The 26,616-nt window shown below is 40.7% G+C and overlaps 1 protein-coding gene and 1 long non-coding RNA gene across 2 annotated transcripts in view; one reads left to right on the plus strand and one right to left on the minus strand.

Annotated features, from left to right (window-relative positions):
- The window catches only part of KCNJ6 (potassium inwardly rectifying channel subfamily J member 6), a 61,550-nt gene that overhangs the window by 33,129 nt on the left and 1,805 nt on the right, over positions 1-26,616 (minus strand). The gene's annotated exons all lie outside the window — the stretch shown is intronic.
- On the plus strand, positions 788-26,616 carry LOC142821103 (uncharacterized). The gene is made up of 3 exons (XR_012898095.1): positions 788-1,011; positions 25,629-25,739; positions 26,572-26,616. It is a non-coding gene; the product is annotated as an uncharacterized LOC142821103 (long non-coding RNA).

Here is a 26,616-nt window from a genome sequence, read left to right on the forward strand (position 1 = left end):
GGAAATTCGAGTTCTTGTGAGGGCAGTTCTTTAAAATATGCTTCATATATTGCAATAACAAAGGTTTGGTACAATGTGTGTAGGATTTTTCCTACCAACTGCATCCCAACATACTTTATGGTTTTACTAATGAAGAATTTCTGAGGGTCGGAGAAAGGAGAGGCAGTGGTACAAGGAAAAATTATGAGTTTTCAGCTGAGTCTTGAAAGGAGGTAGACAGGCATGGGAAAGTGGTTTTAGGGGGGCAAAAAGAAAAGATAATTTCACCTGCAATAGCAAGGTTGTATGGCATGCCAAAAAGGATGTGCACTGCAAACAGACTATTGCATCAGAATGCTGTGATACATGATGGAAATCCTGTATTCACATAGGCTCCCTTTGGCATATGGGGCTGGCATTTACAAATAGGCTATTAGTTCTTCATTCATTATGTAACCCATAGTTTTATTTCTATGTGTCAGTTCACTCCCCCCATACCAGTCATGAGATGATGTTCTTCTAAGCATAAAGTATGGCAACAATAAGATTTAACAGTGTGTATACAATTAACCCAGCAATCAAATTATATATCTTGAATCCGATGCTCGTGTGCTAGTATGAAGGATACTTTAGAAATGTCTGTACAGAAGCTGACCACAAGAATGATGAAATGTTTGTGGTGAATCACATTTGAACATAGTACTGAATTAAGAAATCTTGCCAGAAGTGGTAAAACACACCCCTCCTTTTTTTTTTTTTTTAGTTGAGTGTTTAGTTGAGTGTTCCTTTGATTTTTTTCCAGCTCTCCTATAGACATGAACACTTCAGCAAACTAACTCCAGACCACATTCTCCTTATGGACACACAGACCAATTACACGGCTTCCTCCTTTGAGTTGTTATGACAGCTGCCAGACCATTGCTAATTTGCAGCCATTTATTGATATATACTTTGGATGAGATTGCCCATCTTTCACAATGATGATATCCTGTCACTGGATGTATAAACTGGAACAAGTCCCAAATCTCAGAGGTAAAACGGGGGAAAAAATGAAAACAGTCTGTACTGACTAATGAGATCTGTTTTGAGTGTTACATGTGAGTTATTTAAGCACTGTTTTAAGTGATGTGGGACTAAACTGTTGATTTAAAAGCATTATGTGAGGCCGAATTCTTCTGTCAGGGTATGTCTACACTACCCCGCTAGTTCGAACAAGCGGGGTAATGTAGGCATACCGCACTTGCAAATGAAGCCCGGGATTTGAATTTCCCGGGCTTCATTTGCATAAGCGGGGAGCCGCCATTTTTAAATCCCCGCTGGTTCGATCCCCGTGTAACGCAGCTACACGGGGCTCGAACTAGGTAGTTCGGACTAGGGTTCCTATTCCGAACTACCTAGTTCGAGCCCCGTGTAGCCGCGCTACACGGGGTTCGAACCAGCGGGGATTTAAAAATGGCGGCTCCCCGCTTATGCAAATGAAGCCCGGGAAATTCAAATCCCGGGCTTCATTTGCAAGTGCGGTATGCCTACATTACCCCGCTAGTTCGAACTAGCGGGGTAGTGTAGACATACCCTCAGTTAGCACCAGTGTAAATCTGAACTATCTCTTCCCATTTTCTTGAATTGCTCAGGATTTACACAGTAATTCCACTGAGGTGTAAAACTGGGAGATCAGGATCAGACCCTCAGCCTGGACTAGCTGGAGCTTGTGTGGTGTGTAATATAGAAATGCTCCATCAAGACAATTATAGCAGCCCAGTCGAGATGTCACTACAGCAGTATTTCTCAGCTGGTGAGTCACAGCCCCTCAGGGTTGTGTGTGTTTGATGAGGCTTTGGAAATGTTATTACAATCTAAAACATAAAGGTCCTAGGAAAACGCTACTCCAAGCACGGCTCTCTGTAATGAGCAAAGGAATAATAAGAGTAGAAGGCTCTATGCAGGCCACTAGAGATCTTGCTTTGCCAGTCCAATTAAATCTGGGAAGTTCTCAGATACTACAGCTATGGCTGGCAGATAGATACAGCTGCTTCTCCTCCTCCCCCCTGTCCCCTACCACCTCAGCAGTGCCAAGAAGAGGATCTCGGCTGTGATGTTGGAGGAAGCTGGTTAACTTCCTGTGGTGAAATTTCTGAGTGGCTAATCTCTGATCTGTTCTGGTGTCAGTACATCTGAGAAGGGGGAGGAGGGAAGGATTAATTACTTTTTTTTAAAGAGAAAAGAGGGGAAATGTATTTGCTAATTCCCAGCGTGCACGTAAGCACTGGAAGGCAATGTGTGAAATGCAGAAAGTCTCAGTTGCAGAGGGTTTAGATGTTTGCTGGGTGTGGTACACTATTTTAAATACTACTACTAAACTTGGAGATGTGCTGTGCATAGAATATGAACATTCATTAGTCTCCATATTTGTTTTCTATATTTCATTTTTGTAATTGCATTTTATTCTGTTTTTACTGGAAATGGAAGTCAATGAAGATGTAATAACATGGTAGAATAATATGTCACGTCAGTGTCTAGAGTCACAGTTTGTATCTCACAGACTCCGGAAACCCAGGTGGAAGGGAATTTGTGTCTTACAGTGCTTCAGAGAGTGGTAAAAAAATATTTTTGCTGTGATAGTGCTGTATTACGGCATGATGCTCTCTTTTATCTGCATACTTGAATACTCCTTTCATTTGAATAATTATTTTGATACTTCCACCATTGACTTAATGGGAATCTTCCCTGAGTAATGTCTGGAGCATCAGATGCTGTTCTAAGGTCAGTCATATACACAAAGACTGTCTTAATGTTTGATTTTGTGATTCAGGTGTTCCCAAAATAACACATATGCTAGGGAGAGTCCAAATAGTTCAGAAGGACAGTTGATAATTTTCATCTGATAACAATCACTGTTATATGTGGGGAATTTAACTGTCAGGAGAGAAAAGACAATTACCAGATTTCAGAGAGGCACTAGGACAGTTAAGACATTGTTATAAGAAAGTAAGTGGGAAATGATGGGTTATTATAATCATATGATGAAATCAAAAAACAAATTACCATGAAATGTGGTGTGCTGAGATGAAACCAACCAACAATTAAAAAACTGCTTTGCTCTCAAGCAACAGGGAAGTGTTTAGACTTGATTTCTTGGAAATATTTGCACTGTAACTGCAAAATTTGAGAAAAGTCTTGGCAATACAGAAAATTACTGGAATGTTTCATTTTGGAAAAAGTTGCAGTAATTTTTTCAATAGTTCTGTGAACCTTAACGGTCACCTCTGTGAAATTTTGGCTGAGAGAAAAGCCTTAATAAATGATGGCTCTCTCACTTGTACAGACCAACCTCTTTAGTCTTACAAATGTTCCTATAAGTATTAAGAAGTTCAAATAATTTTGGAGGTACAGTTTACTTGCCTAAAAATCATACACTTACAGTTCTGATTTTGCCCTGAACAGCAAGGTGAAATAAATGTTACCCACTTGAACACAAATAGAGGAGTAATTTCATAACTAATCACATAGGGTACGTTTACACATAGGGTACGTGCTCCCTAGTTTGAACTAGGGATGCAAATGTAGGTGACCAAAATTGCTAATGAAGCGGGGATTTAAATATTCCACGCTTCATTAGCATGATCTCACTGGCGCGTTACTCTGCTCAATAGCTGTTTCGAAAGTGAAAGTGCACACCGGGACGCGTTAGTTTGAACCAAACCCCTTGGTTCGAACTAACGTTACTCCTCAAAAAATGACTGAAGACTGAAGACTGCTTGTATTGGTTTAAGATTTTATTTGATATGTTGCAGTATACTGAAAGCTCCTGTGTAAGAGCACTATGGAGGTCAATCAGTGTGAACAGAGATGTTACGTGAAGGGAAACTGGGGTGCTGGATGGGCCCAGCCCTGGAGTAGATATGTCCCTACTTACATGATGGAGACCTCGCCATGCTTACTTTTTCAAAGTTTTGTAAGTGTATTTGTTGCTTGGAATCAGAGTTTCATGGCAACTCAAAATACCATGTTTATTCCCCCCCAGATGCTGATATTTAAATGCAGCACTATTGAAGGACAATGGAAGACATAACTTTCAGCATGCACATAGGCCTGTCAGCAATGGAGCACACTTTCATAAATGAATATAAGCTCTTTGAATATTTGAATGTTGCACTATCATAGCTCTGGGAACAGAGCACTATCTCAATCCCAGTCAAGATGAATATGCGTTATCAATGTCCTGAGCCATTCTCTTCCCTGCATAGGTAACATGTTCTCAAATGCTGAATCATGCAACAGGTTACAGGTGAACAAGCTGTGGAAAGAACACCAGGCCTGTGTGGAGAGGCTGTAAATCTGGGGAGAAATATGGGCTAGCTGATCTCTCCTATGAAGGGACAGTGGAGGACTCTATGCATTGTTTCTCTCTCTGTCTCTCTCTCTTTAGATGGTGGCAAATGCTTACAAGTTGAACTTGCACAGTATTCTGCATTATCTGGAGTTGAATATAAGGCTATCATTGATTAAAGGGCTGTGACAGGTTTAGAAGCAGCAGCGTTTTAAAAAAAAAGAGCTATAGCTGAAGGGCTACGTTTGTGCACCACTTAAGTGGATCTTTTAAAAACTGAATTCCCGCTCCACCCTCACATAAAAGCACATGGGAAGTCCAGTTGGAGCCACTGGGCTTGTGTAAATACTGACATGGCTTGCTGAACATGAAATGAATGGAGATGCCTATCTACTAGAGCTGGAAGGGACCTTGAAAGGTCATTGAGTCCAGTACCCTGCCTTCACAGCAGGACCAAGTACCATCCCTGATAGATTTTTGCCCCAGATCCCTAAATGGCCTCCTCAAGGACTGAGCTCACAACCCTGGGTTTAGCAGGCCAATGCTCAAACCACTGAGCTATCCTTCCCCCCAGGAGCAGCTATGAAGATGAGTTTGAGAGAGATCAGATTTGGCAGATTAGAGGTGTGCTGATTGGATGGTTATTAGAAGAGCTGTGAGGAATTGCATGGAATGAAACCTGAAAGTGTCACAGAAGTCTCCTGGTTTGGGGTTTAATGTCAAACTTGAAAGTTAGAACTGCATCAGCAAGTACTTTGTGAATCTGAGCTGAATCGTGGCCCTGTGAAATCTGTGATTACACATGGGGCCAGCATAAGAGAAGGCCAAACTTGACTTTCAGTTTGAATGTTGGGATGGCTTCAGATTCAAAGCTTAAGGTGAAATTAAGTAGGTGAGAATGGTAGAAATTATTCACACAAGCCCTCTTAGAAATTATTTCAAATGTTTTTTTTTCTGTGTTGCATATAAGAATCTCTGTATGTGACTGGCATCAATCAGGCTTGCTGTGGGTTACTTCTGTGACCATGTCTTACTGAGCAGATTCACATACTTTGTTGTCATTAGTATGAACAGCTTTCATTCAGACAGTGGAGTGGCCCCATCAAAACTTCATGATAACAGTAGGCCTTGTTCATGGCTCAGACTCTATCCTGTGTGGCTAGGGCCAGAAATCTTTGCACATGGACAAAGCCAAGGGATAGTTTGATTCTGCAGGAGTGTGAAGGGTTGTGGAAGGTGATTTTTTAAAATCAAAAGTGAGTGTGGTTCAGCTATGGGTCCCCTATCATCTGAGCTGAGGCGTGTGTAGAGAAATGGATTTTTGTTTATTCCTAGCTAGGATCAGGAATAGACCACTGAGGCAGACTCCACAGGTTTGTGTACAGATTTCTTTAACTAAAGCTTGTCCTGATTCATACAGGTGCATGAGTAAACTAGCAGTTGGCCCAGCCGTGGAGGAATCTTTTTTCACTACCATGTGCTTATAATGTCACTAACACCCACGTGCTGTTCCACGTATTGGAAAATGGTAACTTTACTTGAAAATAATGTATTTTCAATTATATTGAAAATATAATTTCTTTTAAGTAAGTAGAGGAGATTTTATCATTGAAGTTGACCTGATTATAAAGGTGTCAGATGATGAAGGTAGATATGATGTAGGAGGGGAAAAATGCTCTCTCTTTAAAATTTATTGTATTTCCAATACATGGAATGTTCTTTTCCAGAAATGCTGGGCTGATGTTATTAAACTCACCATCAACAATAGATTTAGGGCCTCATTTTCTGTTGGCTTGTGTGTGCTTATTGACTTGTGCAAAGTGATTGCAAAATGGATATAAAATGCTACTAAATCAGAAAAGCAGTAGTTTACACCAAATTTTATATTTCCTTTGCAGAGATGTAAATGAGTACATAAGTGTGAGGGGGTGGGAAATCAGGCCTATGAGATCTGGAGTTTTATTGAATTAAATGCACGTGCAAATATCCCTTCTGTTAGCCTGAGTACTGTATTAGCAGTTATGTCTACACTATACATCACTTCAGTGCAACTTAGGTTTTAGTCAGGGGCTATGTTTGGTATGTGCTTACAGACTTTGCTCCAGGAGGGCCTACATTTGCATCCATAATCTTGCATTCAAATGTCTTTTGGGTGTAAATAAAATGTATATCTGCGTGTCAGGGAGCTGGACATCCAGGGTCTGATCCAAAGCCTGTTGGAGTCCAAAGGCTTTGGACTGGGCCCTTGCATTTTGTTTATGTCTCACTCAAAATTGTTGCTGCCAATGGCTGTGCGTGCAAAATTGCAGGTTCAAATTTAGCAGCTGGGTTTGCAGCAGTTTTCATAGTGTGGCCATTAGTGTTTTTTCAAGAGTAATGATTTGTATGCAGAGGTGGCCCTAGATTAGCTGCCAGCAACTGGTGCCCTAGGTGAACCATGCAATTGGCACCCTCACCTCCAAACCCCTCAATGATATTGCGCCACCATTTGGCGCCCCATTTAACTTGCTGCCATAGGTGACTGCCTAGTTCGCCTATATGGACGGGCTGCCTCTGTTTGTATGTAATGACTTTTTTAGGGAAAAACAGTATAATAAAAATGAAAGGTGTATTGAAATGGACACAGTGTTCCTTGCTTCCTTTGGTCTGAATAAGATCTTATATAATTCTGTCTAGGGAAATGAAGCCCCCATGAAAAATGTTGTTAGGTCTCAATCCAAAACTCTTTGAAGTCAGTAGGAACCTTTCCACGGACTTCAGTGGGCTGTGGCTTAGTCCCTTATTGCACATTCTTGGCAACTACTTCTTAAATCTCAGAAATCCATTTTCATTTAACCAAGTGCCCACTGGGAAGTAGCCTACAGAGTGAATCAGTGCCCTTGAAATTTCACAGTTCACCTTCAGCATATTTTTGTTCTGTAAAAAAATACCATAAAACATCCCTGTTTTTGAACTTAAGCAACATTTATGGGGATAAACCAATATAAAGAAGTAAAATAAAGTTGATCCCTCATGGAAATTTTTTTTCCAGGTTTTAGTAAGTAAATGCCTTTTACAGTAGTGTTCTCAATCTCTGAATTTGCAATGGCAATGCTGTTGGAACAAGAGCGGTGGCTGGGACCACAAGTTACCACTATATGACCTAGGCCCAGGCCCTGCAACATGTTCTGTATGAGTGGGCTGCTAGGGCATGTGTAGACCATTTCCAAAGTCACAAGAGTTGTGCAGCTTGAATGATCTGTCCCTGGTGAATTTCTTTCATCCACAGATGGATTTTCCATTATAGTAAATGACAAACTCCACAAAAGATGTATGCTTTCACTAGTTGAACAAGTGGGATGGGATTTACCATGCCTGGTTTCAGAGACCAGAGAAGGAATTATTCTTCACAAAATATTGAAATAAATAGTTTGATCTCTTTTCAGACCTGAAAATTGAAAACACTAAATGTGTGTTGTTGCTTTTGAGCCCCCTTTTGACCAGAAATAATTTGCTCACTGCATAAGTTCTTCATGTGTGGAACTCCACTGAAAGTCAGCGCGGGTTCCACATGCTGGACACATATGGCATTGGCCCCAATGAACTGTACTGCAGGTTGAACCTCGCTAGTCTGTCTCTTTCTGGTTTGGTAACATCCATGGTCTTGCACGGTTTTAGTTAGCTGGATGTCCACTTATCATGAGTGTGGTCAAGTTTCCCGTGGTCTCGTAAAGTGTGTTTACAACTGCCAGCCGTGGCTCTCAGTGTTCTGTGTTGCCATTTAGCTCTAATTTACCCCTAAATGTCTTCTAAGAGCCCAGTAAGCAGTGGAAGTGTTGGTAATGTTGCTAGGCAATATTGCTCTTCTATGGTTCAGCATCAGTCAAGTTCCAAGGGGCTGAACTCGAGAGGTTCTACCCTGTAGTATTTGTTGGGCACTGATGCATGCTCAGAATTGTATAGAACATAAGACACACACAATCCATGCCCCAAGGAATTTATAATGTAAGACCCAATCCTGCTATTTGATGCACAGGGACACAATCTTAGTTCTGTGGAGAGTCTCATTGAAGAAAAGGGGGCTAAATTTTGTAACCCAGAGGCTCTGAGACCACTAGTGTTTTCAACTGCCCAGTGGTTTCAGATAGCCACTATGATGAATTAGAGAAGAAGTGATGGAAAGATGTTCTTCCACCTCTCTCTGCATATGAGGTGCTATCTGCGCTTGTGTGCACACAAATATGTTACTTCTGCCTACGACACAGGACAGGCAAGATTCCATCTTGTGCTTGTGCCAATTGTTATTGAAAATATTTTGCTCCCCCGTCCAGGACTAGAAACAGATATTTTAAATCATGGAGAAGGGGAAATTCTCAGCTCCCCAGTGGGACCCAGCACTCACTTCTGGACTTGTGGCATCATGTGCTATTGGGCTTTAAAGGTCACATTTTTAGGTAAAGAAGATATATTTTACATTCTAGTTGCTTTTATGGTTCCCTCTAACCCCACATATATGGATCCATGACAATTAAGGTATCTGATTTTACAAGTAGAAGGATATACCAACTGACCCAGTAACAATTATTTTACTTTATAAAATGTTATTAAAATAGTTTCAATGTAATCACATATATAGCGTATAGAAAATACATGGTATTGCTGTGTGTTGCAAAGATTTTATCAGCACTTGTTTGGGATATTCTGCCTAACTGATCCATGACGTCATCTTTGATTAGTAATGGGCTCTTTCAAACTCACGCGATTAATCTTTTTCACCACATTGTCATCTATTCAGTACATACTGTATATAAGGTATTTATTGGGATCTATGTAATAAACTGCATTTTTTGTGCACCTTTCACCTTCTCACTTCTAAGCTGCCCATAAAAACATTTTCTAACATTCTGAAAACCATTGAGCCATTTTTCTTCCATTTTTTAAACCTGTAAAATATTTTTTCTTAGCCCCCAAATAAGTAATTGCCTCCCTAAATTACCCTGATCTGAAGTATCAGGTTGATAGTAATTGGTCTTTAATAGTGGGCCAATATATTATGAACAAGCTGCGAAAGAAATGGTTGTCTTATGCTACTGGGAAATGGAAAATCTTGCATTTCTAATGGAGATAACTGTTGTTTCTAACCCAGGTAGACTGTGGGATACTGGACATTTGACAGTATGATTTTTAACAAGTAAATTTTTTCAAAGCTCTCAAACATTTCTAAAATATCTATTTGTGAAATATGGGGCATATGCAGATTACAGCAGTCCTGGGGGAATTCTACAATTTTACTATGGCTCCAAATGCAACAGTTGCAGAATTCCCCCAGGAGTATTATATGATGGAATCACGATGCATAAAGGTTTCAGCAGCATGAATTTGGATTTAGCTCCAGAACATGCCTGTCTAAAAAAGGAATGCCAACAGGGGAACCAACAGCCTCTTTGAGTCCCTTGGCAAAGAGGGAGAGGCAGCTGTGTGCTCCTGGAAGGGACGGAGCCTCAGGCAGAAGAGGCAGGGTTGGGATACCAGGCCCTTGTAGCCACCTGGAGCCGGTGTTCCCTCTAAGTTGAGTGGTTGCTGAACTTCACAGGTGATTAATCAGTCATCTCTGCACAGAGCTCTGAGCCTTTGACTGGGTGGGGCTGATTAATCACCTGTAAAGCTGTGCTGCCTCTCAGCTTAGAGGGAACACTGACCGGAGCACAGTGCCCACCCTTCCAGCCCTTAGCGCTGTTTGGAGTGCACAACGCAGTGCTCCAGCAGCGAAAGGGCCAGGGGATCTAGCTTCTGCTGCTGTAACAACAGCGGTGACAAGGAACTATAGGCCCCTTTGAATTGTCAGACCCCAGGGCATTGCCCCCTGTGCCATCCTTCCCTGGTCGATGGGCCTGAATGCAAATACAGTCTTCTAACATATCACACTAGCACATATTCCCCAGTATGGTGGTTCTCCTTCTGAAGTGTGTTGGAAATGCAGCTAAATTGGGAACATACTTCATTTTCCTTCTGAAGTCAGTGGAGTATTCCTTTCCCAGACTCACTCTCACAGTTTGAATTTCTGTGACTGCTTTAAGAGCTCCCATCAAATAAGGTGAAAGTTAGAATCATTAAATTGTAACCCATTTTTTTTTTTAAATTGTCAAAATATTTTACGAATGGTCCTTTGGCTCCCCCTGTTTGTAACATGATTAGATGCAGAAGTCCAGATTCTAAGCTGGTGTGTACATAGGTAAAGCTCCACTGAGGTCAATGAACCTATGTCCATTTACTCCAGCAGAAAATTTGGCTCATACTTAGCACATTTATAGTTATTGACAATGGCCCTAACTCTCAGATTTGGCAGAGCTATGCTTAGCACAGGACCCACTAAAAGTCACAACTTCCTGATACTGGGGCCTAAAATAAAGCAGCCTCAGTGTTATGTCATGACCCTAGGCCGATCTGTCAATGGTCCCACAGATCCATACCAGCTTGGAATAGTCAGTATTGAAGCACTGTAACTATGCTCCTTTCCCTCTGCCATACTCTTCTGCTGTTGCTCGTGAGAGGAGATGGTTTAGAGCCATTGCGCTGGCTCTTCACCACCCAGGAAGTTTCCTGCGCTAGGGGAATATCTGAGCAACCAGTTCCACTAGCTTCACGGATCCTCTGAACTGGCAAAATAACACAAAGGCTATGTCCATACTTGTGGCTTCTTGCATGAAAAATATGCAAATGAGGCTGAGTGGAATATTGCCAAGCCTCATACCTAATGAGCCACCATTTTTGCAGAAGAGGCTCTTGCGCCAGAAGGAGCTGTCTACACTACCCCTTCTTGCGCAAGAAAAACCCTCTTGCGCAATGCCGGTACGCTGATTATTTTCAGGAATAAGGGCATTGCGCAAGAGGGTTTTTCTTGCACAAGAAGTCATGAGTCTAGACATAGCCACCGTGAGTATCATGGAGAATCTGGACAATCTCCATTTGTACTGAATTTACAACAGTGATACCCTTCAGGCCACATCTACACTGGTGGAGAAAGTCAAGCTAAGATATGCACCTCCAGCTATGTGAATAGCGTAGCTGGAGTTGACATACACTTAGCTCTGTGTCCCTGCTGCAGGAGGTTGAGGGGAAAACTCTCGCGTTGACTTCCCTTACTCCTCACGACCCAGTGGAGTACCGTGCAATACTGGGATTGAGGGGGCACTATCAGCGTTGATTTAGAGGGTCTTTACTAAAACTGCAAAATTGAACCCTAGAACATTAGTCTTCCGAGTATCAATCTCTCGGTGATAAAGACAAGGCCTAAACAACAAGGCTGGGCTTGAGAGAACCGGTGGCTGCCAATATTGGCATCTGAAGAAGTGGGCTGTGCTCATGAAAGCTCATACCACCATTTACATGTTTTGTTAGTCTATAAAGCGCTACCAGACCATTTGTTGTTTTTTAAGTTTTTAGTATTGTCTTTGCTTTTAGTCTTGTATAAGATAGTTGTGTTTCTGCCTTATTCTGCTTTCAAAACTCTTTGTCCCCAAGCTCCTAAGCTGGTCATCTTTTTGAATACTTACCAAAGTATTGAGCCCTGAAGAATCAATAGCACATGCTACAAACCAAATGAGTCCTAACACTTACCTAGCTGTACATTCTACAACGTTTTGAACGCTTTTGTTTGGGTTTGGTTTTAATTTTTAATAAAATATACACTAGATGTACCTTTACCGTTCATTAATGAGGTATATGTTGCCATTGAATAGCAAATAAATGATAAACTATGTTAAATTTCCCATCAACACACTATGCAATATTCCTCCAGTCTGTGAAACAGTCTTTTAACCTCACCTCAACCACACAAATCTATTTTCAATTCTGTTCACATCAACCTGTACGCATCAAGCTGTCTACATACAGCTTTGCAACTGGTTCTCTTAGGTCCAAAAAAATGACATTCTGATATTGCATCCTGACATTTTAAAATAGATTTTTAAGGCCAGAAGGGACTATTATGATCCTGTAGTCTGACCTCCATACATTAATGTATGTTAATAGAGTGTTGCATCATATGCATCACATGCAGCTAAAAATTGGCATTGGCCCAAGAAAGTATCCACAAATCACCTGCTGAGCCTGACATTGAAATATTTGGGTAGAAAATTCAAGATAGTATTAATTATTGTTTATTCTTTGCTATATATTCAACTAAGTCCACATAATACAAATGTCTCTGAAACCTGCTGTCTTTTCAGCAGTGCCCCAATTGGGCTGGTGTGGTCCACAAACTGCACCATTCCTCAGACTACTTAAAATCAACATCTTTGTACTGAAATTGTCAGGTTAATTGGTCCAGCCATGCCTCTGGGGGAAAAGGCTAAGCAGGGGAAAGTGAAAACAAAGGAGGAGTGGTCACCCTGTACAGAGCAGCAATGGCTTGGGTCCTATTCCCAGAACTGTGTGCATCTCAGGATATCCAGGCTACAGATCCTGGTAGCCAACATATTTTATCTCCCCACTATAGAAGAAACAAGATGGGACACCTCAGCTCCTATGGAAAAATTTGAATGGAACTCCTTGAGGTTTCCTGTTGGAGTGATATTCTGCTGTTAATTTTTCCCACAGATATTCCTGATTGGCTTAAAGTTACTTAAATATTGTGATGATATGACCTTATAGAAACCTTGATAGGTTGATCTTAGACTTAGATCTGCTTCTCTTAATTTTTTGTAACTGAGAGCTTTGTGTGTTTACAGGAATCCATAGGCTTCTTCCATAGTTCTTTCATCTTTTTAATGATTTCATTAACAGAAATTGGTAATGAACCCACCATAGTTCTGTTCAAAGGAATTGCACCCAGGTATAAATTTGGCTCTGTTTCTTTTTCCTAATAGATTAAACACTAAACAACAACATGCAATATGTGGTTGGTAGGTTGTGGGGGATGGCAGTAAGTAAAGAAGAGGATTATTTTTGCAGTCTGATCAAGTAATTACATAGCAGTATTTATATCCACCATTAACACATCCTCATGTGATGTAATATTACAGATTTATTTTGGTATAATTCTACACTGGTTGTTTTTACATCTACATGTGTAAAGCAAGGAAGCTATACTACAGAAAAGGCTACAGGGAAAGTTTCCTGCATAGCAGATTGACTCCCCAATAAAGATTATGCCCTTTTTAAAAAAGAGTCAAAATCCTTTTTCTTAGACAAAGCTTCCAGTATCAGTCCCTTGACTTCCTTGTAAATCTTGTACTTGCTTTTAATCCGCTGTAATTAATTAGTATTATAATTAGTGTCTTAATTGCTTGTTTTGTGAGGTGACTGGAAAAACCATACAAATTACTTTTATTATTTTAGGGCCTGATCCAAAGTCCTTTAGAGTTAATGAGTTTTTCCATGGACTTCAATGGGTTTTGGATTAAGTCCATAATGTACACTATGGTTATAATTCAGACTGACAGCTTGTGTTCAGGCAGAGATTCTGGGCTTGATTCTCCATGCCTCACCCTCAGGGGGTGGAGGGGGAAGTCATTTATGCCTGTGCTAAGTGGGAGTGATATGTTCTCAGCATTTTGCACTGGTGTAAAAGACAAAACAAGCATCCAGGCTGACTTGGGCTAAAGACAGCTCCATTACAGGGTTTTAAATGACTTAATGGAGTTTGAATCCATGTGGTTTATTACACTGTTACAACCACATTTAAACCTTACAGTCTCCAACTGCAGTTTGTAGAACAGTGTGGCTGGAATACTGCCGGACTGCTTGAGATGTCATCCTAGGCCTCTCTGGATGCTCAGCATGATGACAAAGGTTAAAAATGTAGTGTCTGTTTCCAGACCAAGTATTTCAAGTATGACTGAAAATTTAAATATAATTAATGTAATTTGAAAGCATGTGATTCCGTTATCAGTATCCACCAAAATGGGTATCTGAATATAACTTAAAGATGAATGACTTTAGCTGTACTTAAATTTTGGTATGGTTATCTAATATGTTTATTTGAAGTGTTGCTCTTTCTTCTAAATCTTAGAGAATTGAACACTTCAGTGCACCTATGAAGCCCACATTATAACTATCTAGACAGACCAAACGCCCACTTTATTCACTGTTACTTTGCATATATATGTCAAGCTTTTCCGGGGTTGTCAAATGCTCTTTGATCAGACAAAGACTGTTCATTGAAAAATGTACACATTACTATTATTTCATATATTTTGCTTGAATGTCCGAAGTTACAGAGAACTATTTTTAACTTGGGGGTGGGAGGAAGGCAGTTAATATGTAATTTAGTGGGCAAGGATGTAGAGAAGGAAGGGCTTGTGCCATGAGTCAGGTGAGTTAGGTTCTATTCTAGCTCTGCAGACTTTCTGTGTGGCTTTGGACAAGTCACTTAACCTCTCTGTGTCTTAGTTTTCCTTTCTGTAAAGTTTAGAATTTTCTGTATTTTCCCTTATTAGCTTAATTTTGCATAAAGTGCAGTTTCTGATCCTTCAAAGATCAGATCCTTTTGTTTTGCTTACTCTCTCTCTCTCTCTCTCTCTCTCTCATGCGCACACACACACACTTTCACACACTCTCACTTACACTCACTTTCTCACTCACACACACTCCTAGTGGAGGAGAAAGCACAGGTGGTTTTGATTTTGACTAGCTTAATCAAGGACTACCCCAGATTTTAGGGAGGGGTATACATTGACCTCCGCTAGCTACATCAAGGTAGTAAACTACCTGTGTTGTCTTCACTAGGATTTTATGTCAAAGTCACAATCTTGATGTAAAAAATGTCCCACATAGTTGTTTGTAGTGAAGACATAGCTCCAGAAAGAGATAGAAGTAGTGTGAGTGACAACATTATTCTGGTCAGAGGCTGTCATCTCAGCTCTTAAGCAGTGTCACGGAAGAGCCTGCAGGATGTAGTAAGGTCAGCATAGAAAGAAATGGAAATATGAACCATCACAAGCTTCCCAGGAAACTGGAAAGGGCTGAGAATCAGGCCCCAGCAGAGTGTGCTGGCAGTTTAATTTGAATGTGTGATTCTTAAGATATGCTTCAGTGCTTTGCCAAGTTGGGGCCTTTAGTGGATGGTTATTGAAATATTAAAAACTGACTTCTACTTTCTGATTTACAAATTCCATTAGACTTTTTTTATCCGTACCATTATTTTGGGGTAAAATTTGGCCATTTTTTTGGGGAATACCTTGGTAAAGTTTTGAGATTTTATTTTTATTTTTGTTTTTTATACCAGCTCTAGAGATTGATGATTCTCTTGAAAATGATGGGAAGGAAAAAGTTTTCTTAGGCCTTGTCTATATTCAGAATTGCATCATTTTAAGTTTAAAAAAGTTAAAATTAAAGAAAAAAATTGAATTAAACTTTTTGCAATACTTCACAAAAGAATACATTTTTAATGTCACTTAATTCTGTTTTATACTGACTTTTATCTTAAATCTATTCCTTATCAAATTGAACTAAATCCATATAAGTCAGGTTTAAACTGAATTCAGTAGCCACACTGTTTTGCACCAGTTCATCACAATGTGTTCAGCATTACGTGTTTAGTTAAACAAGTGCAGCTGTATGGAAAAAAGCCTTGCTCTGGGATGTCCTAAAATTACAGTGTACTCTGAGAGCTAAGGTGCAGATTCTCTGCTAAATTTGAGAATGGAAAATGGGAGCAGCTAGCATATAGGTTTCTGGATGTTGTTGGGGTATAGTAAGCAAACAGAGATGCTCAGAAAACATTAGAAGTGGGTTCCTAGTTTCCCTCTTAAGCACCCAGTGTCAAAATGGAAAATACAGTGCCTGGTCTCTCTCAGAAGACACAGACCTTTCTCTCACTCCTGCAATAAGAAAACACAGCAGGATGGGGAAAGCAGGAGTTGTGTGAAAGTGGTGGTCTTAAGAAAAAAATTAGATGTGTTGCTTAGCAGCCGGACTGCTGAAGAAATGACCTTTCCAGCTGAAAAATAAACTGAACCATGGACTTTTCTAAAGATGCTCAGAAAAACTTATTTGGACTTTGACATTAAATAGTGAACGCTCTACTTAATTAGCTTCATTGGGTCATGCCAATTTAGAAAACATTAGTTTGGAATATGGCTATGCCCCCCAATTACTGTCACATTGGAGCTCTTGCTAGCCCTGTTCATTTAAAAAGAAAGAACTTGATAACTATTTTGTTATTTGGAAGAGATCTATATATTTATCACAAATGCAAACCACCATCCATGTATGCAAGCTCCTATTAATGTTGGTAGGAATTGCAGACATGGCTCCTCAGCAGTGTATAATTCTCAGAATGTAAACAACTCCATCCATATACCATGAACACAAAACTCTAATATCTGTTTGTCATAGATCCAGATTGACTGGCACTTTCTTGCTGTTTTGCGCCTCTTCTGTGATGCAATGCAGCTGTAAACCTATTGTGACCAGCCCGTACTCTGGGTTTATGGATGCTTTGTGGTATCAGAATGGTGTAGAATGTATTGGTGAAGCTGATCCTCAGTTTGCTTCCGTGTCTTTTAAATGCCACTGTATAATTTTTGACTCTATGAGGTTCATTGTAAGTCTGCAGTTTTTCTTTGCTATAGCCTTTGGGGAACTCTTCTGTGGTGGCATCAGGAAACCCAGAAGCAGTGCCATAAAGGGATTCTTCTAGTGCTAGCAACTGCCCCTTTGGATACAAAAAGAGTACATAAAAAGCTGTGCTCTTTTAACATATTTCAAATGTCCAATGGGATTAACTGCAATCATAGCCTTGTCCTTTTCTGTTTGTTGAATTTCTTATCTTCAATTTATAGTATGCCTGATAGCTAGACTTGAGGATTTTTCTCTGTTTTCTGTTACTTTTGCCTTCATAGTAACTGTTCTGTTAAATTCGGAATGAAAAATTATTGCCACAGTACTACTACAATGACCTGTGATTTTAGAGAGAAGCTAATGATATTAGAAAAGTATTTTGTAATTGATGCTGGCAGATCAGGGGCCTGCTCATGTTAGAGCCTCAGGCCAATTTACTTGTGCATTAGTATAGACAAAGGGGATTAATAAATGTATATGAGGGTATTTGATGTTTAAACTTCATGGAAACTAGTGGGATGTAACTTGCATTGTTTTCACGTATCTGTATCTTGTTACAGAGTAGTAGCAAACATTGTGGTTACGCCTGTTATTAAATAACCTATCAAAGAAGAAAGAAGCCTTGTGGAATGCAAATGCAGTGTTTTTCTATTAATTTCTAAGCAAGAGGTCCTTGTGTGTGATGATTGGAGGACAAAGACTCAAAATAGATTCCTCACTCTCTGTCGTTAATGGAAAAGTCCTTGTGGGTAGTGACCCTGTAGGCTTGTTTTCGGTGAGAAGCTGCTACATGAATGGATTCTAGGAATGATTCTGGATCTCTGGACTGTTTAGATTCTTAGAGAAAAGGGTACCAGATGCAGAGCAGAGATCCCCAGAGACAAACTGTGTACTCTGAAAAGATCTGGGAAACTGGTACTTTGTCCATCATTGCCACCATTTGGAATTACAAACTGTGACTCCACTGTGCATATATTTTACCTGCTTCAACCTCTCAGTAACTCTCATTTCCTTTCTTTAGCTAATAAACTTTTAGTTAGTTTAGTACACAATTGACTACCAGCAATTTACAATTGGCGTAAAATCTATACTATCAATTGATATGGGTTAAGTGACTGGTCTCTTGGGACTGGGAGCAACCTGATATTTGGTTTAAGTGACTATCACAAAATCCAGAGTGTTTGGGTGGCAAGACAGGACATAAGGGGACTTTCTGTGGCTCCATGGTAAGATTGGCAAAGTGATAAAGGAGTTTACAATTGTCACTGACATGGTGAAATCTTAATTATAGAACATGCCACCAGCTTGTGGAGTCTGCCCTGTCCCCACAGTAGTCACTCATTGTTGTGAGCCTCTCCAGACAGCTTTAATACAGTTTAATAGGATTGTATATCAGAAAAGAAATATTAAAACTGAAAACAATTGAGGACCAAAGGGAAAATTAAAAGAACTTTATCTGTCTACTGGACCTCTTTTACCAGCATGATTTCTCAGAGACCTGAATAGCAGAGTATTTAAGTGTTTTACATCTGAACATCCAACAGTTGAATAAACTAATGAATCTAAAAGATAAAGCTCAATTAAATAAAAATTGAGGGGTTGAAATCCTGTTCCAGTTGAAATCCCAGTTGTTCATAACAGCCACGTTCTCCAAAGGGAAAAACTTCAATGTAACCAAAAGCAAAGGATCAAAATGAGAATGAACAAAACTCTCATTTCCAAAATCTGCTGTTCCAATTCACACTCTCCATTTTAATTGGTCAAAGATCAAAGAGACAAGGATAATAAATATCTATGCTAGCAGATAGCTATAAAGGTCCTAAAAATTCAAAAGGGGCTTGTTTCTTCAGCATTGCTTCTCAGGAGGACTCAGAAAAGCTGTCTCTGATCTGCAGGTGAAAATGTTCACTAATTTATAGACTCCTAGAACTAGAAGGGACCTCGAGAGGTCATTGAGTCCAGATGTCTAATTAACTTATTCTCAGGGAGTTAGGAGCGGAGAAGCCCTCGCAGTGTGTGACGGATGTGTGCACTTTGGCACAGATCCTCCCTTCTACTCTTGAAAGCTGAGGTGACTGAGACAAGCAAGTCTCTTCTGAAGGGCAGAGAAAGGAGCACATTGTCATCATGCTATCTTTCCTTGGCCCCTGCTGAAGTTCCATGAGGTGGGGTTGGAGGTGACCGAAGATCCAAGATCTCTCTGGAATGCCATGCTCTTTGGATTTCCATTAAGGACCAGAAAAATCACTGTTTAAGTGAGCTTAACTCCTGCTCAGTCCACTCGGTGTCTGATACGGAGCACTGATAGCAATACCATGTTTTGTTTTATTTTGCATAGTAACTTACTTTGATCTGTCTGTTATCACTTGCAACCACTTAAATGCTACTTTTTATACTTAATAGAATCACTTTTCTTTATTATTAAACCCAGTATAAATGTTACTTCATGGGGAACAGCAGCTGTGCATAACTCTATCATTGATAAAGGGAGTGAACATATAAACTTGCTCTGTGTAAAACTTTTATGCAGCGTAAGAAGGGGTTATTTGGGTTTTGATCCCACTGGAGCTGTGCACCTGGGTGCTGTGTCAAGTCCCTGTGACTGAGTCTTCCCAAAGCGGAACTGTTCTCCGTGTGTGTGTTACTCTTCTGGGGGCTGTCACTCCAGCTCTGAGCATTTCTGGGGGAGACCAGAACTTCTGGCTCGGCAGGACAGTGTGGTGAGCACAGCCACCCCGTCCACAGGATGGTGCGGGGTAGCTTCCCCAGGCCTTATGCTTTTGGTGGGCCCTCGGTGGCTGCCCCAACCATCCTATGAACAGCAGGGACCCATGGGATTATGGGGGCCTTGTGCAGCAGCAGCAGCAGCAGCAGCAGCAGCAGCAGCAGCAGCAGCAGCAGCAGCAGCAGCAGCAGCAGCAGGATTTGCCTCCCCTGTCACTCACCACATGGGCTGCAAGACCTGGAGCATCCTGGCAGCCTGTTCTGCTCCATCATGCTGCCCTCTCCTGGCCTGCTCCACTCAGCTTTTCAGTGGTGGAAGGAAGCAGAGGTCACTCCAGTTCCTGCTGCTGTGGAGAAGTGGGGCGCAGCGAGTCAGGAGGGTGATGACCCAGCAGCCTCCTCTGCCACTCTCCGGCTGCTGCAACTCATGTAGTGAGTGGGGGAGGGAGGTGAACCCTGTGCTGCTGCAACTGACCCCCATAATCCTCTGGGCTGCATTGCTTGGGGGAGGGGATAAAGAGTCGGGTTGAGGACAGAGCAGGGGTAGGGCTTGAGGAAGGAATTGAGCAGGGGTGGTGTGAGGCCTGTGGTGGGGGAGTTGCCATTGGTCCAATGTCTGTGGCACTGGGTGGATTGCCCTAGGCCCTGCACCTGCCTTGGGATGACCCTGGTGATGGGTCCCCCAGAAGGCAGGTGGGGGGGGGGGGGTTCAGTGGTATGATCAGCCCATCAAGTCACCCTCTCAAAGAGATCTTTGTCACCCAAACCATCACAGGGTTTTTTAATAACTTCTCACTATATACGACCAATTGTCCAGATGGCACCCAAACGCTGGACTGCCTAAAGCAGCCTGTGGTTTTGCTCTTTTGTTAACCAGTGTGGTAACACAGGAGCACAGTTTTGATACTGGTTGATGAATCTAATTATAGTGAAATCTACCAGTTTTGGTAGTATCGGCTTCATTTCTTGCAGCCTGCCCTGACCTGACTCTGGCATTCTCAGTGTGGCCCATGTAGGTGCAACATTCATAACAGGTTCAAATTCGATTTTCCAGAGGCCAATATTAAAAAAACCCCACTTATCCCAAAGCCTAGATTTTAAGATGACTCATGTCCTCCTTCCCTGCAGCAGACAGACAGGACCCCCTCGTCCATAGAGGGCTGCTGTCTTTAGGGGAGGACTGGAAGACTGGGACTATTAGAGCTGCATGAAACAATGTGAATATTCTGAGCTGTGATGAGCTTGTAACCATAGAGAACCCCTTAAGATGGACTGATGCCTGATAAACTCATTAGCATACATGTAGATTCTTTTATTGTCTCTAACAATTTCTTCATAATGCTTTTTGCCTTAACAATAAAGCAGGCGTGCCGAGAAATAGCTGTGTGGGTAACTTATAGCTGTTACAATCACTCTGCTATTAGTCTCTGAGAAAGTGAGTAGGTCTGTTTTGACACACTGGCTTTGCTGGGAAATACACAGTGAAAGCTGGGAACTGTGCAGCCTGGACATATCCTAGTCTGAAGGGAGTGAGATTTTTCATTTGATGTATATCATTTGATGTAGAGAGCTGCTTTTCCGCAAAGTTGGTCTTTAAAAGTCTCATTCTTCTGCCGGGCTTTTCTTTGATACATTAGTATCTGTTTAAGCCTGAACTTTATAATTGCATGGATAGCTTCATGAGAGCTTCCATGGCTTGTGGGATTACTGGGAGAGAGGTGCAATGCCTGTTGCTGCAGTTGTTAGAAGTGGGTGGCTAACTGGTGAGACGAGTGTTGCTGATTAAAGCAATGGATACTAGCTCAGAATTGAACAAGAGAAGGGAAAACGGGTGCTGCAAATAATATGTAGAAGATGCAGTTATTAAACAAAAAGCTGTTCCTGATTTATTCCAGGGAGGGCAATTAAACGTACGCAGCAAAATATTGGTCGATATTTTCATAATCAGCAGCTCAGTTCTGTATGAACCTTTTGTCGTCTTTTCTTACCATTTTTCTTGCCATTACTTTGGTTTGAAAACTTTGGTTACACTGGTAGTTAAGTGTCCATTTAAATTTAGTAGTCTCCTAAACCAAACAGACTTGTGCTTTCCACCTGCTAAGGAAGCTCCTTAAAGAAAATACACCTTGAAATTAGAATGACTGTGAACCTGAAGCATTCAGAAATAAGTGCAACTCCCACTCCTTTCCCCCCACCCAAACGTAGGTTGTCCCAGTCCACTACACACCAACATTTCTAATTTTCTGTATTTAATAATTACCCCAAACAAACAAAAATGCCAACAAGGAAAGTGAAAGATGCTGTTATTGCTTTCTCTCTTGAGAGGGTCTCAGGTACTATAATGAAAGCTGTATAGGGGGACAGAGCACGAGAAAATAAAAACGATCGCCTAGAATTGAAATAGAAGAAATACCAAAGACTGTCCATCTTTTGTATTCCATCCCTTTCACAGATGCTGGTGAGCCAATCTAAAATTGAAACTAGTTCAGCCCTAATTCTATTTGGAATGTATTTCAAGTAAATAAACTTTGGTCACATCACAGGAACTCTACAGTATAATCTATTTCCGCCTAATTCTATAATCTATTTCTATTTCCTTTGGAGAAGCTTGGCTGCAAGCAATTCTGATTCCTCTCCCCTTTCACCTCCATCCCCTTAAAAAGTAATTTGAGAACATAAACATCATTTCTTTGAAGCTCAGTAGAAAAATTTGGCCAGAAAACTGTAAGCCAAGCAAGGCTTATTTGAAAAGAGAAGAGTCTGAGAGATGCTATGAGGGCTGGAATGACTAATATCCATATCAAAGGCACACATTTGTCAGGATAGGGCAATCATAAGGGGAAATATGACAACTGATTAGCATGGAAGTAGACGCTAAATCATTCAATCATCAGGGCGGTAGTTAAGAGCAGGCTCAGCCTTTTACCACATGTGCCTAGCCAATAGCCTCATTTGCTATATAAATAACATTTGATGTGCACATTTGACTGCTTTTCACACACATTTTCCACAGCTAGTGAGCATGTTTGTTTACATATCTATAAATCCTTCTGTAAATATTGGTTTCAAGCTGTCCTTGTGTCAGAAATATAAATGAGTTCCAATACAAAATGCTTGCATCATTCTCCATATGAACTTGAAGATATCTATATAACTTTGCCATGCAATCTCTTCTTTTGCCTTTTAATTTTGACATGTTAAAAATGTTCATAATAGCTATTGTTTCAATCTTCATATTTTCATTTTCACTGGAGGTGGGGAAGGGGACAATTGCCATTCTGTTTTCTAGAGTTTCTCCTCTCCCATGGTCAAATAGTAATGCATGTATGTTATTAATATTAGTGCCCATGTTTTATGTCATCAAACAGTTGCCTTCTCCAGGCGGCAAAGGGTTTAAACCTTCAAAAGCATTTCTTGGGCTTGTACAAAGAAGAACAGCCACAGTGAAGTTTTAAACCTTTATTTAAAAACAATCCAGGTCCCCACTAATGCAATTAAACAACCTAGTATTATATTTTAAACATGGTCCTCTGTAGACAGATCTGAGGCTCTTTGGATCTAAAAAAATCTACACAAGTCCTATGTGGAAAACAGCCCATCCAAATAGGTGTTTTGGTTCATATTCACTCACAATAAAAATATTTGGAGTGTAAAAACTCATCTCTAATTCCTCAGTAAAATAATTTACAATCAGTGGTGACATTTTAATATAAATCTGAATTATGACCTATTGGCCAATATTAATCAGTAATAACCCAAACTGTCTGCATTAGGCAAGTTGAGTTCCTACCAGACGACTTGTCCATGCTAGAGAGAGGAAGGAAGACAGAGTATATATTCTCCCTTCAAAGTGGAAGTCTCCTTTAAGGCACCTGGATATATTATATCCTGTTTCCCAGAACTGTACCAACGAGGACCAGATCCTCTGGAGGGGAGTAGACGCTGCGTACCATGTCACCAGTATAATCTGGTCCTAAAAGTGGCTTAACTGGCCCAGGAAGGATCACCTTCCTAATCTTGTAGTGCTATAGAATTGGTGTAGGAGCTGCTGTGCCCCACCTGCTGTCAGCACTGGAGTGCAAATAGAACATGACCTGTCAAAAGGTGGTTAGGCTAGGGTGTCCCTCAAGTATGCCACTTATTGACTGAACGTGTGGCCCCCTTTAACCGCTGCTGCTCATCACAAGCTCACAACAGGACCAGTGCTACATAGCACTGCATCAAGTGAGTGCAAAGTTGAACTTTAAGCTATCTTTGTACACCACTCCCTTGGATAGGGCTCCATCCGTTTCAGTTGTAGTCAGGGGTCTGGCCCATACTCTCAACTGCAGTGTTTCTGCCTGGCTGTGGCTAAAAGGGGACTTATCGGACATTTCTAAGAATCCTTCTGGGCATGGTAGAGTGGACGAGCATTTCTTGTTTAGTCTGAACGTATTTCTGTTGTTTATTACACAATGCTTAGAAACACAGGCCAGTGTGTGACACTTTTGCAGCAACTCACCAAGGCAAATGCATATGATATGATTGAGATTTCAGGGTATTTGTTAACCTGTAAACACCAGAACTTTATTGAAATATTTGTTTTAAACTCCCCAAAGCATTTCTTTTGCTACTTATCCCTCTGCCATTCTGTCCTGTTCTCTAGCTGCATTTCAAGCGGAACACTTGATTAGGACAAACTAGGGATGAATTGGCTTAAATATGCTGACATAGTCATGACTCTCTGAAAGACCTCCTTGTTTTAAAATCTGTTTGTAGAATTGCCATCTTTCTAGGCTCTGATCAAAATCCTTTGTTACTCATGCTGTGTCATGTGTAACTAATCTTATTCTCCCCGATCAGCATTTTCCCTGTTCTTTTTTTTTCTTGCTGCAGACTCTAACAGTCTCTCGTTGTGGTGTGCTTCATTTTGCCCCAAATCAGCAGATAATGAACAGTCATTTCCTTCAAGTATAAATTCTCAAAGCTATGGGTTGCAATACATTGGCACTGAGTCACAGGAGCATACAAGTCAGATTAACACAGCTCTACTAAGAAGGAAGTGGAAACTGCAGAGCTTTACAGTTTCTGCACTTTGGATTGGTCCAAGCTTTTGCATCCAAAACTGAAAATAGTTTTGGACTATGAAGTCTAGACAAGGCCACCACAGCTGTTCTCATGAGGCAGTGCTACTGTTTGGTGGCTGCATTCAAATCCTGTGGCTCGTATATATATCCTTAACAAACTTGTTTGTTTTACAATGTCTATGCTGTTAGTTGGGCCTTAAAAGCTAGGTTGACATAATAAGGTGGTAAGGGATGTGACATGTAAACACGGCCTAAGTCAGTGGTATTTGCATTTGCTCAATAACATCCAATTTTGCTCCTTGGCTGAGTTCAGGTTTTACTTTGTCACTCTAGGGTGATTTTGCTTGATGCATATATTTGTGACAGCACAAAGGAATCCAGATCAATAGGCTGTTTTAAAGGATCCCAGTCCATTTATCAAGTCATCAAATTTTTTAGGAGGCAAGTTATACACTCATTTGATCACCAATATTTACAGACTGATCTTCAGCTCAAGCATATATGGATCTTTCTGTTTAATCATTTCAAATTCTACTGAGAAATATTTCTTCTATATACATGCGCATGTGGCATTGCCATATGGGATCATTTTGTTCCTCTTAAATGAAACAAGTTTTGTTTGTAATTTGAACATGTATCAGTCACTAATCATTTTCTGTAAGCTTGCTATGATTACAGTGCATTTAGCGCCAGTATCTATTTTGTGATTTGTTTTCTGTTCATTTATTTCCAGTGTCACAGACCAGTTTGCATTCAGAGACCCAACAAATAATTCTTGGTGTTTTCATTGTCAGGAATTTGTGCTCCAGCTATTTGTCCATAATGTATTTTAGATTTATATTTTCTAGCAATATGTGCTGAGCAACATAAGTGAACGAAGCCATTACTAGAAGGGGCTCTCAGAGTTAAGTTCTTAGTCCAATGCTATTCAATATTTTTATCAACGATATAAATGATGACATGAAATCTTTTGTTGGTTAAATTTGCAGGTGACACGAAGATTGATGGGGTAGTAAATGAGGAGGCCAAGTAACAGAGTAATCTGAATTGCCTTGTTATCACAACCCTACAAAATGTGTGTCAGTGGAGCTGAATGCAAGGTAATACATATGAGAGGAAAGAAATCAGGCTATGCCTACAGGATGGGAGACCGTTCTGGAAAGCAGAAACTCAGAAAAGAACTTAGGAGGTTCATTGTAGAACAAGCTCAGCATAAATTCTTCATACTATGCTGTGATTAACAGGGCTAATGCATTCCTTAGAGGAAGAAAAAGGAAAATATCTAATAGAAGTAGGCAAGTGACCTTGCCTTTGTACATAGTACACAGCTTTGGTGAGACTGCTACTAGAATCCTGTGTTCAGTTCCAGAATGCAGTGTCCACACTTCAAGAAGGATGTAGAAATGCTGAAGAGAGTTCAAAGGAGGTGCACAAAAATGACCTAGAGGCTGGAAAACAAGCCTTTTGATGTGAGGCTTAAGGTGCTCAGTCTATTCAGTTGGTGACAAAGAAGGCTGAGAGGCGACTTGATCACTGTGCATTGTTATTTACACATGCTGCAGATATCAGATGCCGATGGGCCTTTTAATCTTTCAAACAAAGGCATAACAAGAGCCAGTGCCTGTAAGTTGAATTTAGGCTAATTCAACCTTGAAATAAGATGGAATTTCTAGCAGTGAGAGTAATTAAACACTGGAACAGCTTATCAGGGGAGGCAGTGGACTCGCAATCTCCTGGGTCTTTAAAACAAAAGTTTCGATAGCTTCCTAAAAGATATGCTTTAATCTAGCTTCTGCTAACAATGACATGGCCTCTGCAAAGGATGAACATAGTGGCCCCTTTTGATCTTCTGGTCTTTAAATTTCTGTTGCTGTTAGTGTATGTGTGGTGATGTTCCCCTCATTCTGTGTTCCTTTCCATTTTTATATGCAGTGTTGAAACCTTGTTGGTTCAAGGATACTGGAGAGGCAACGCAGG

This window comes from Pelodiscus sinensis, chromosome 1 (genome assembly GCF_049634645.1).
Source record: "Pelodiscus sinensis isolate JC-2024 chromosome 1, ASM4963464v1, whole genome shotgun sequence".
NCBI lineage: Eukaryota > Metazoa > Chordata > Testudines > Trionychidae > Pelodiscus > Pelodiscus sinensis.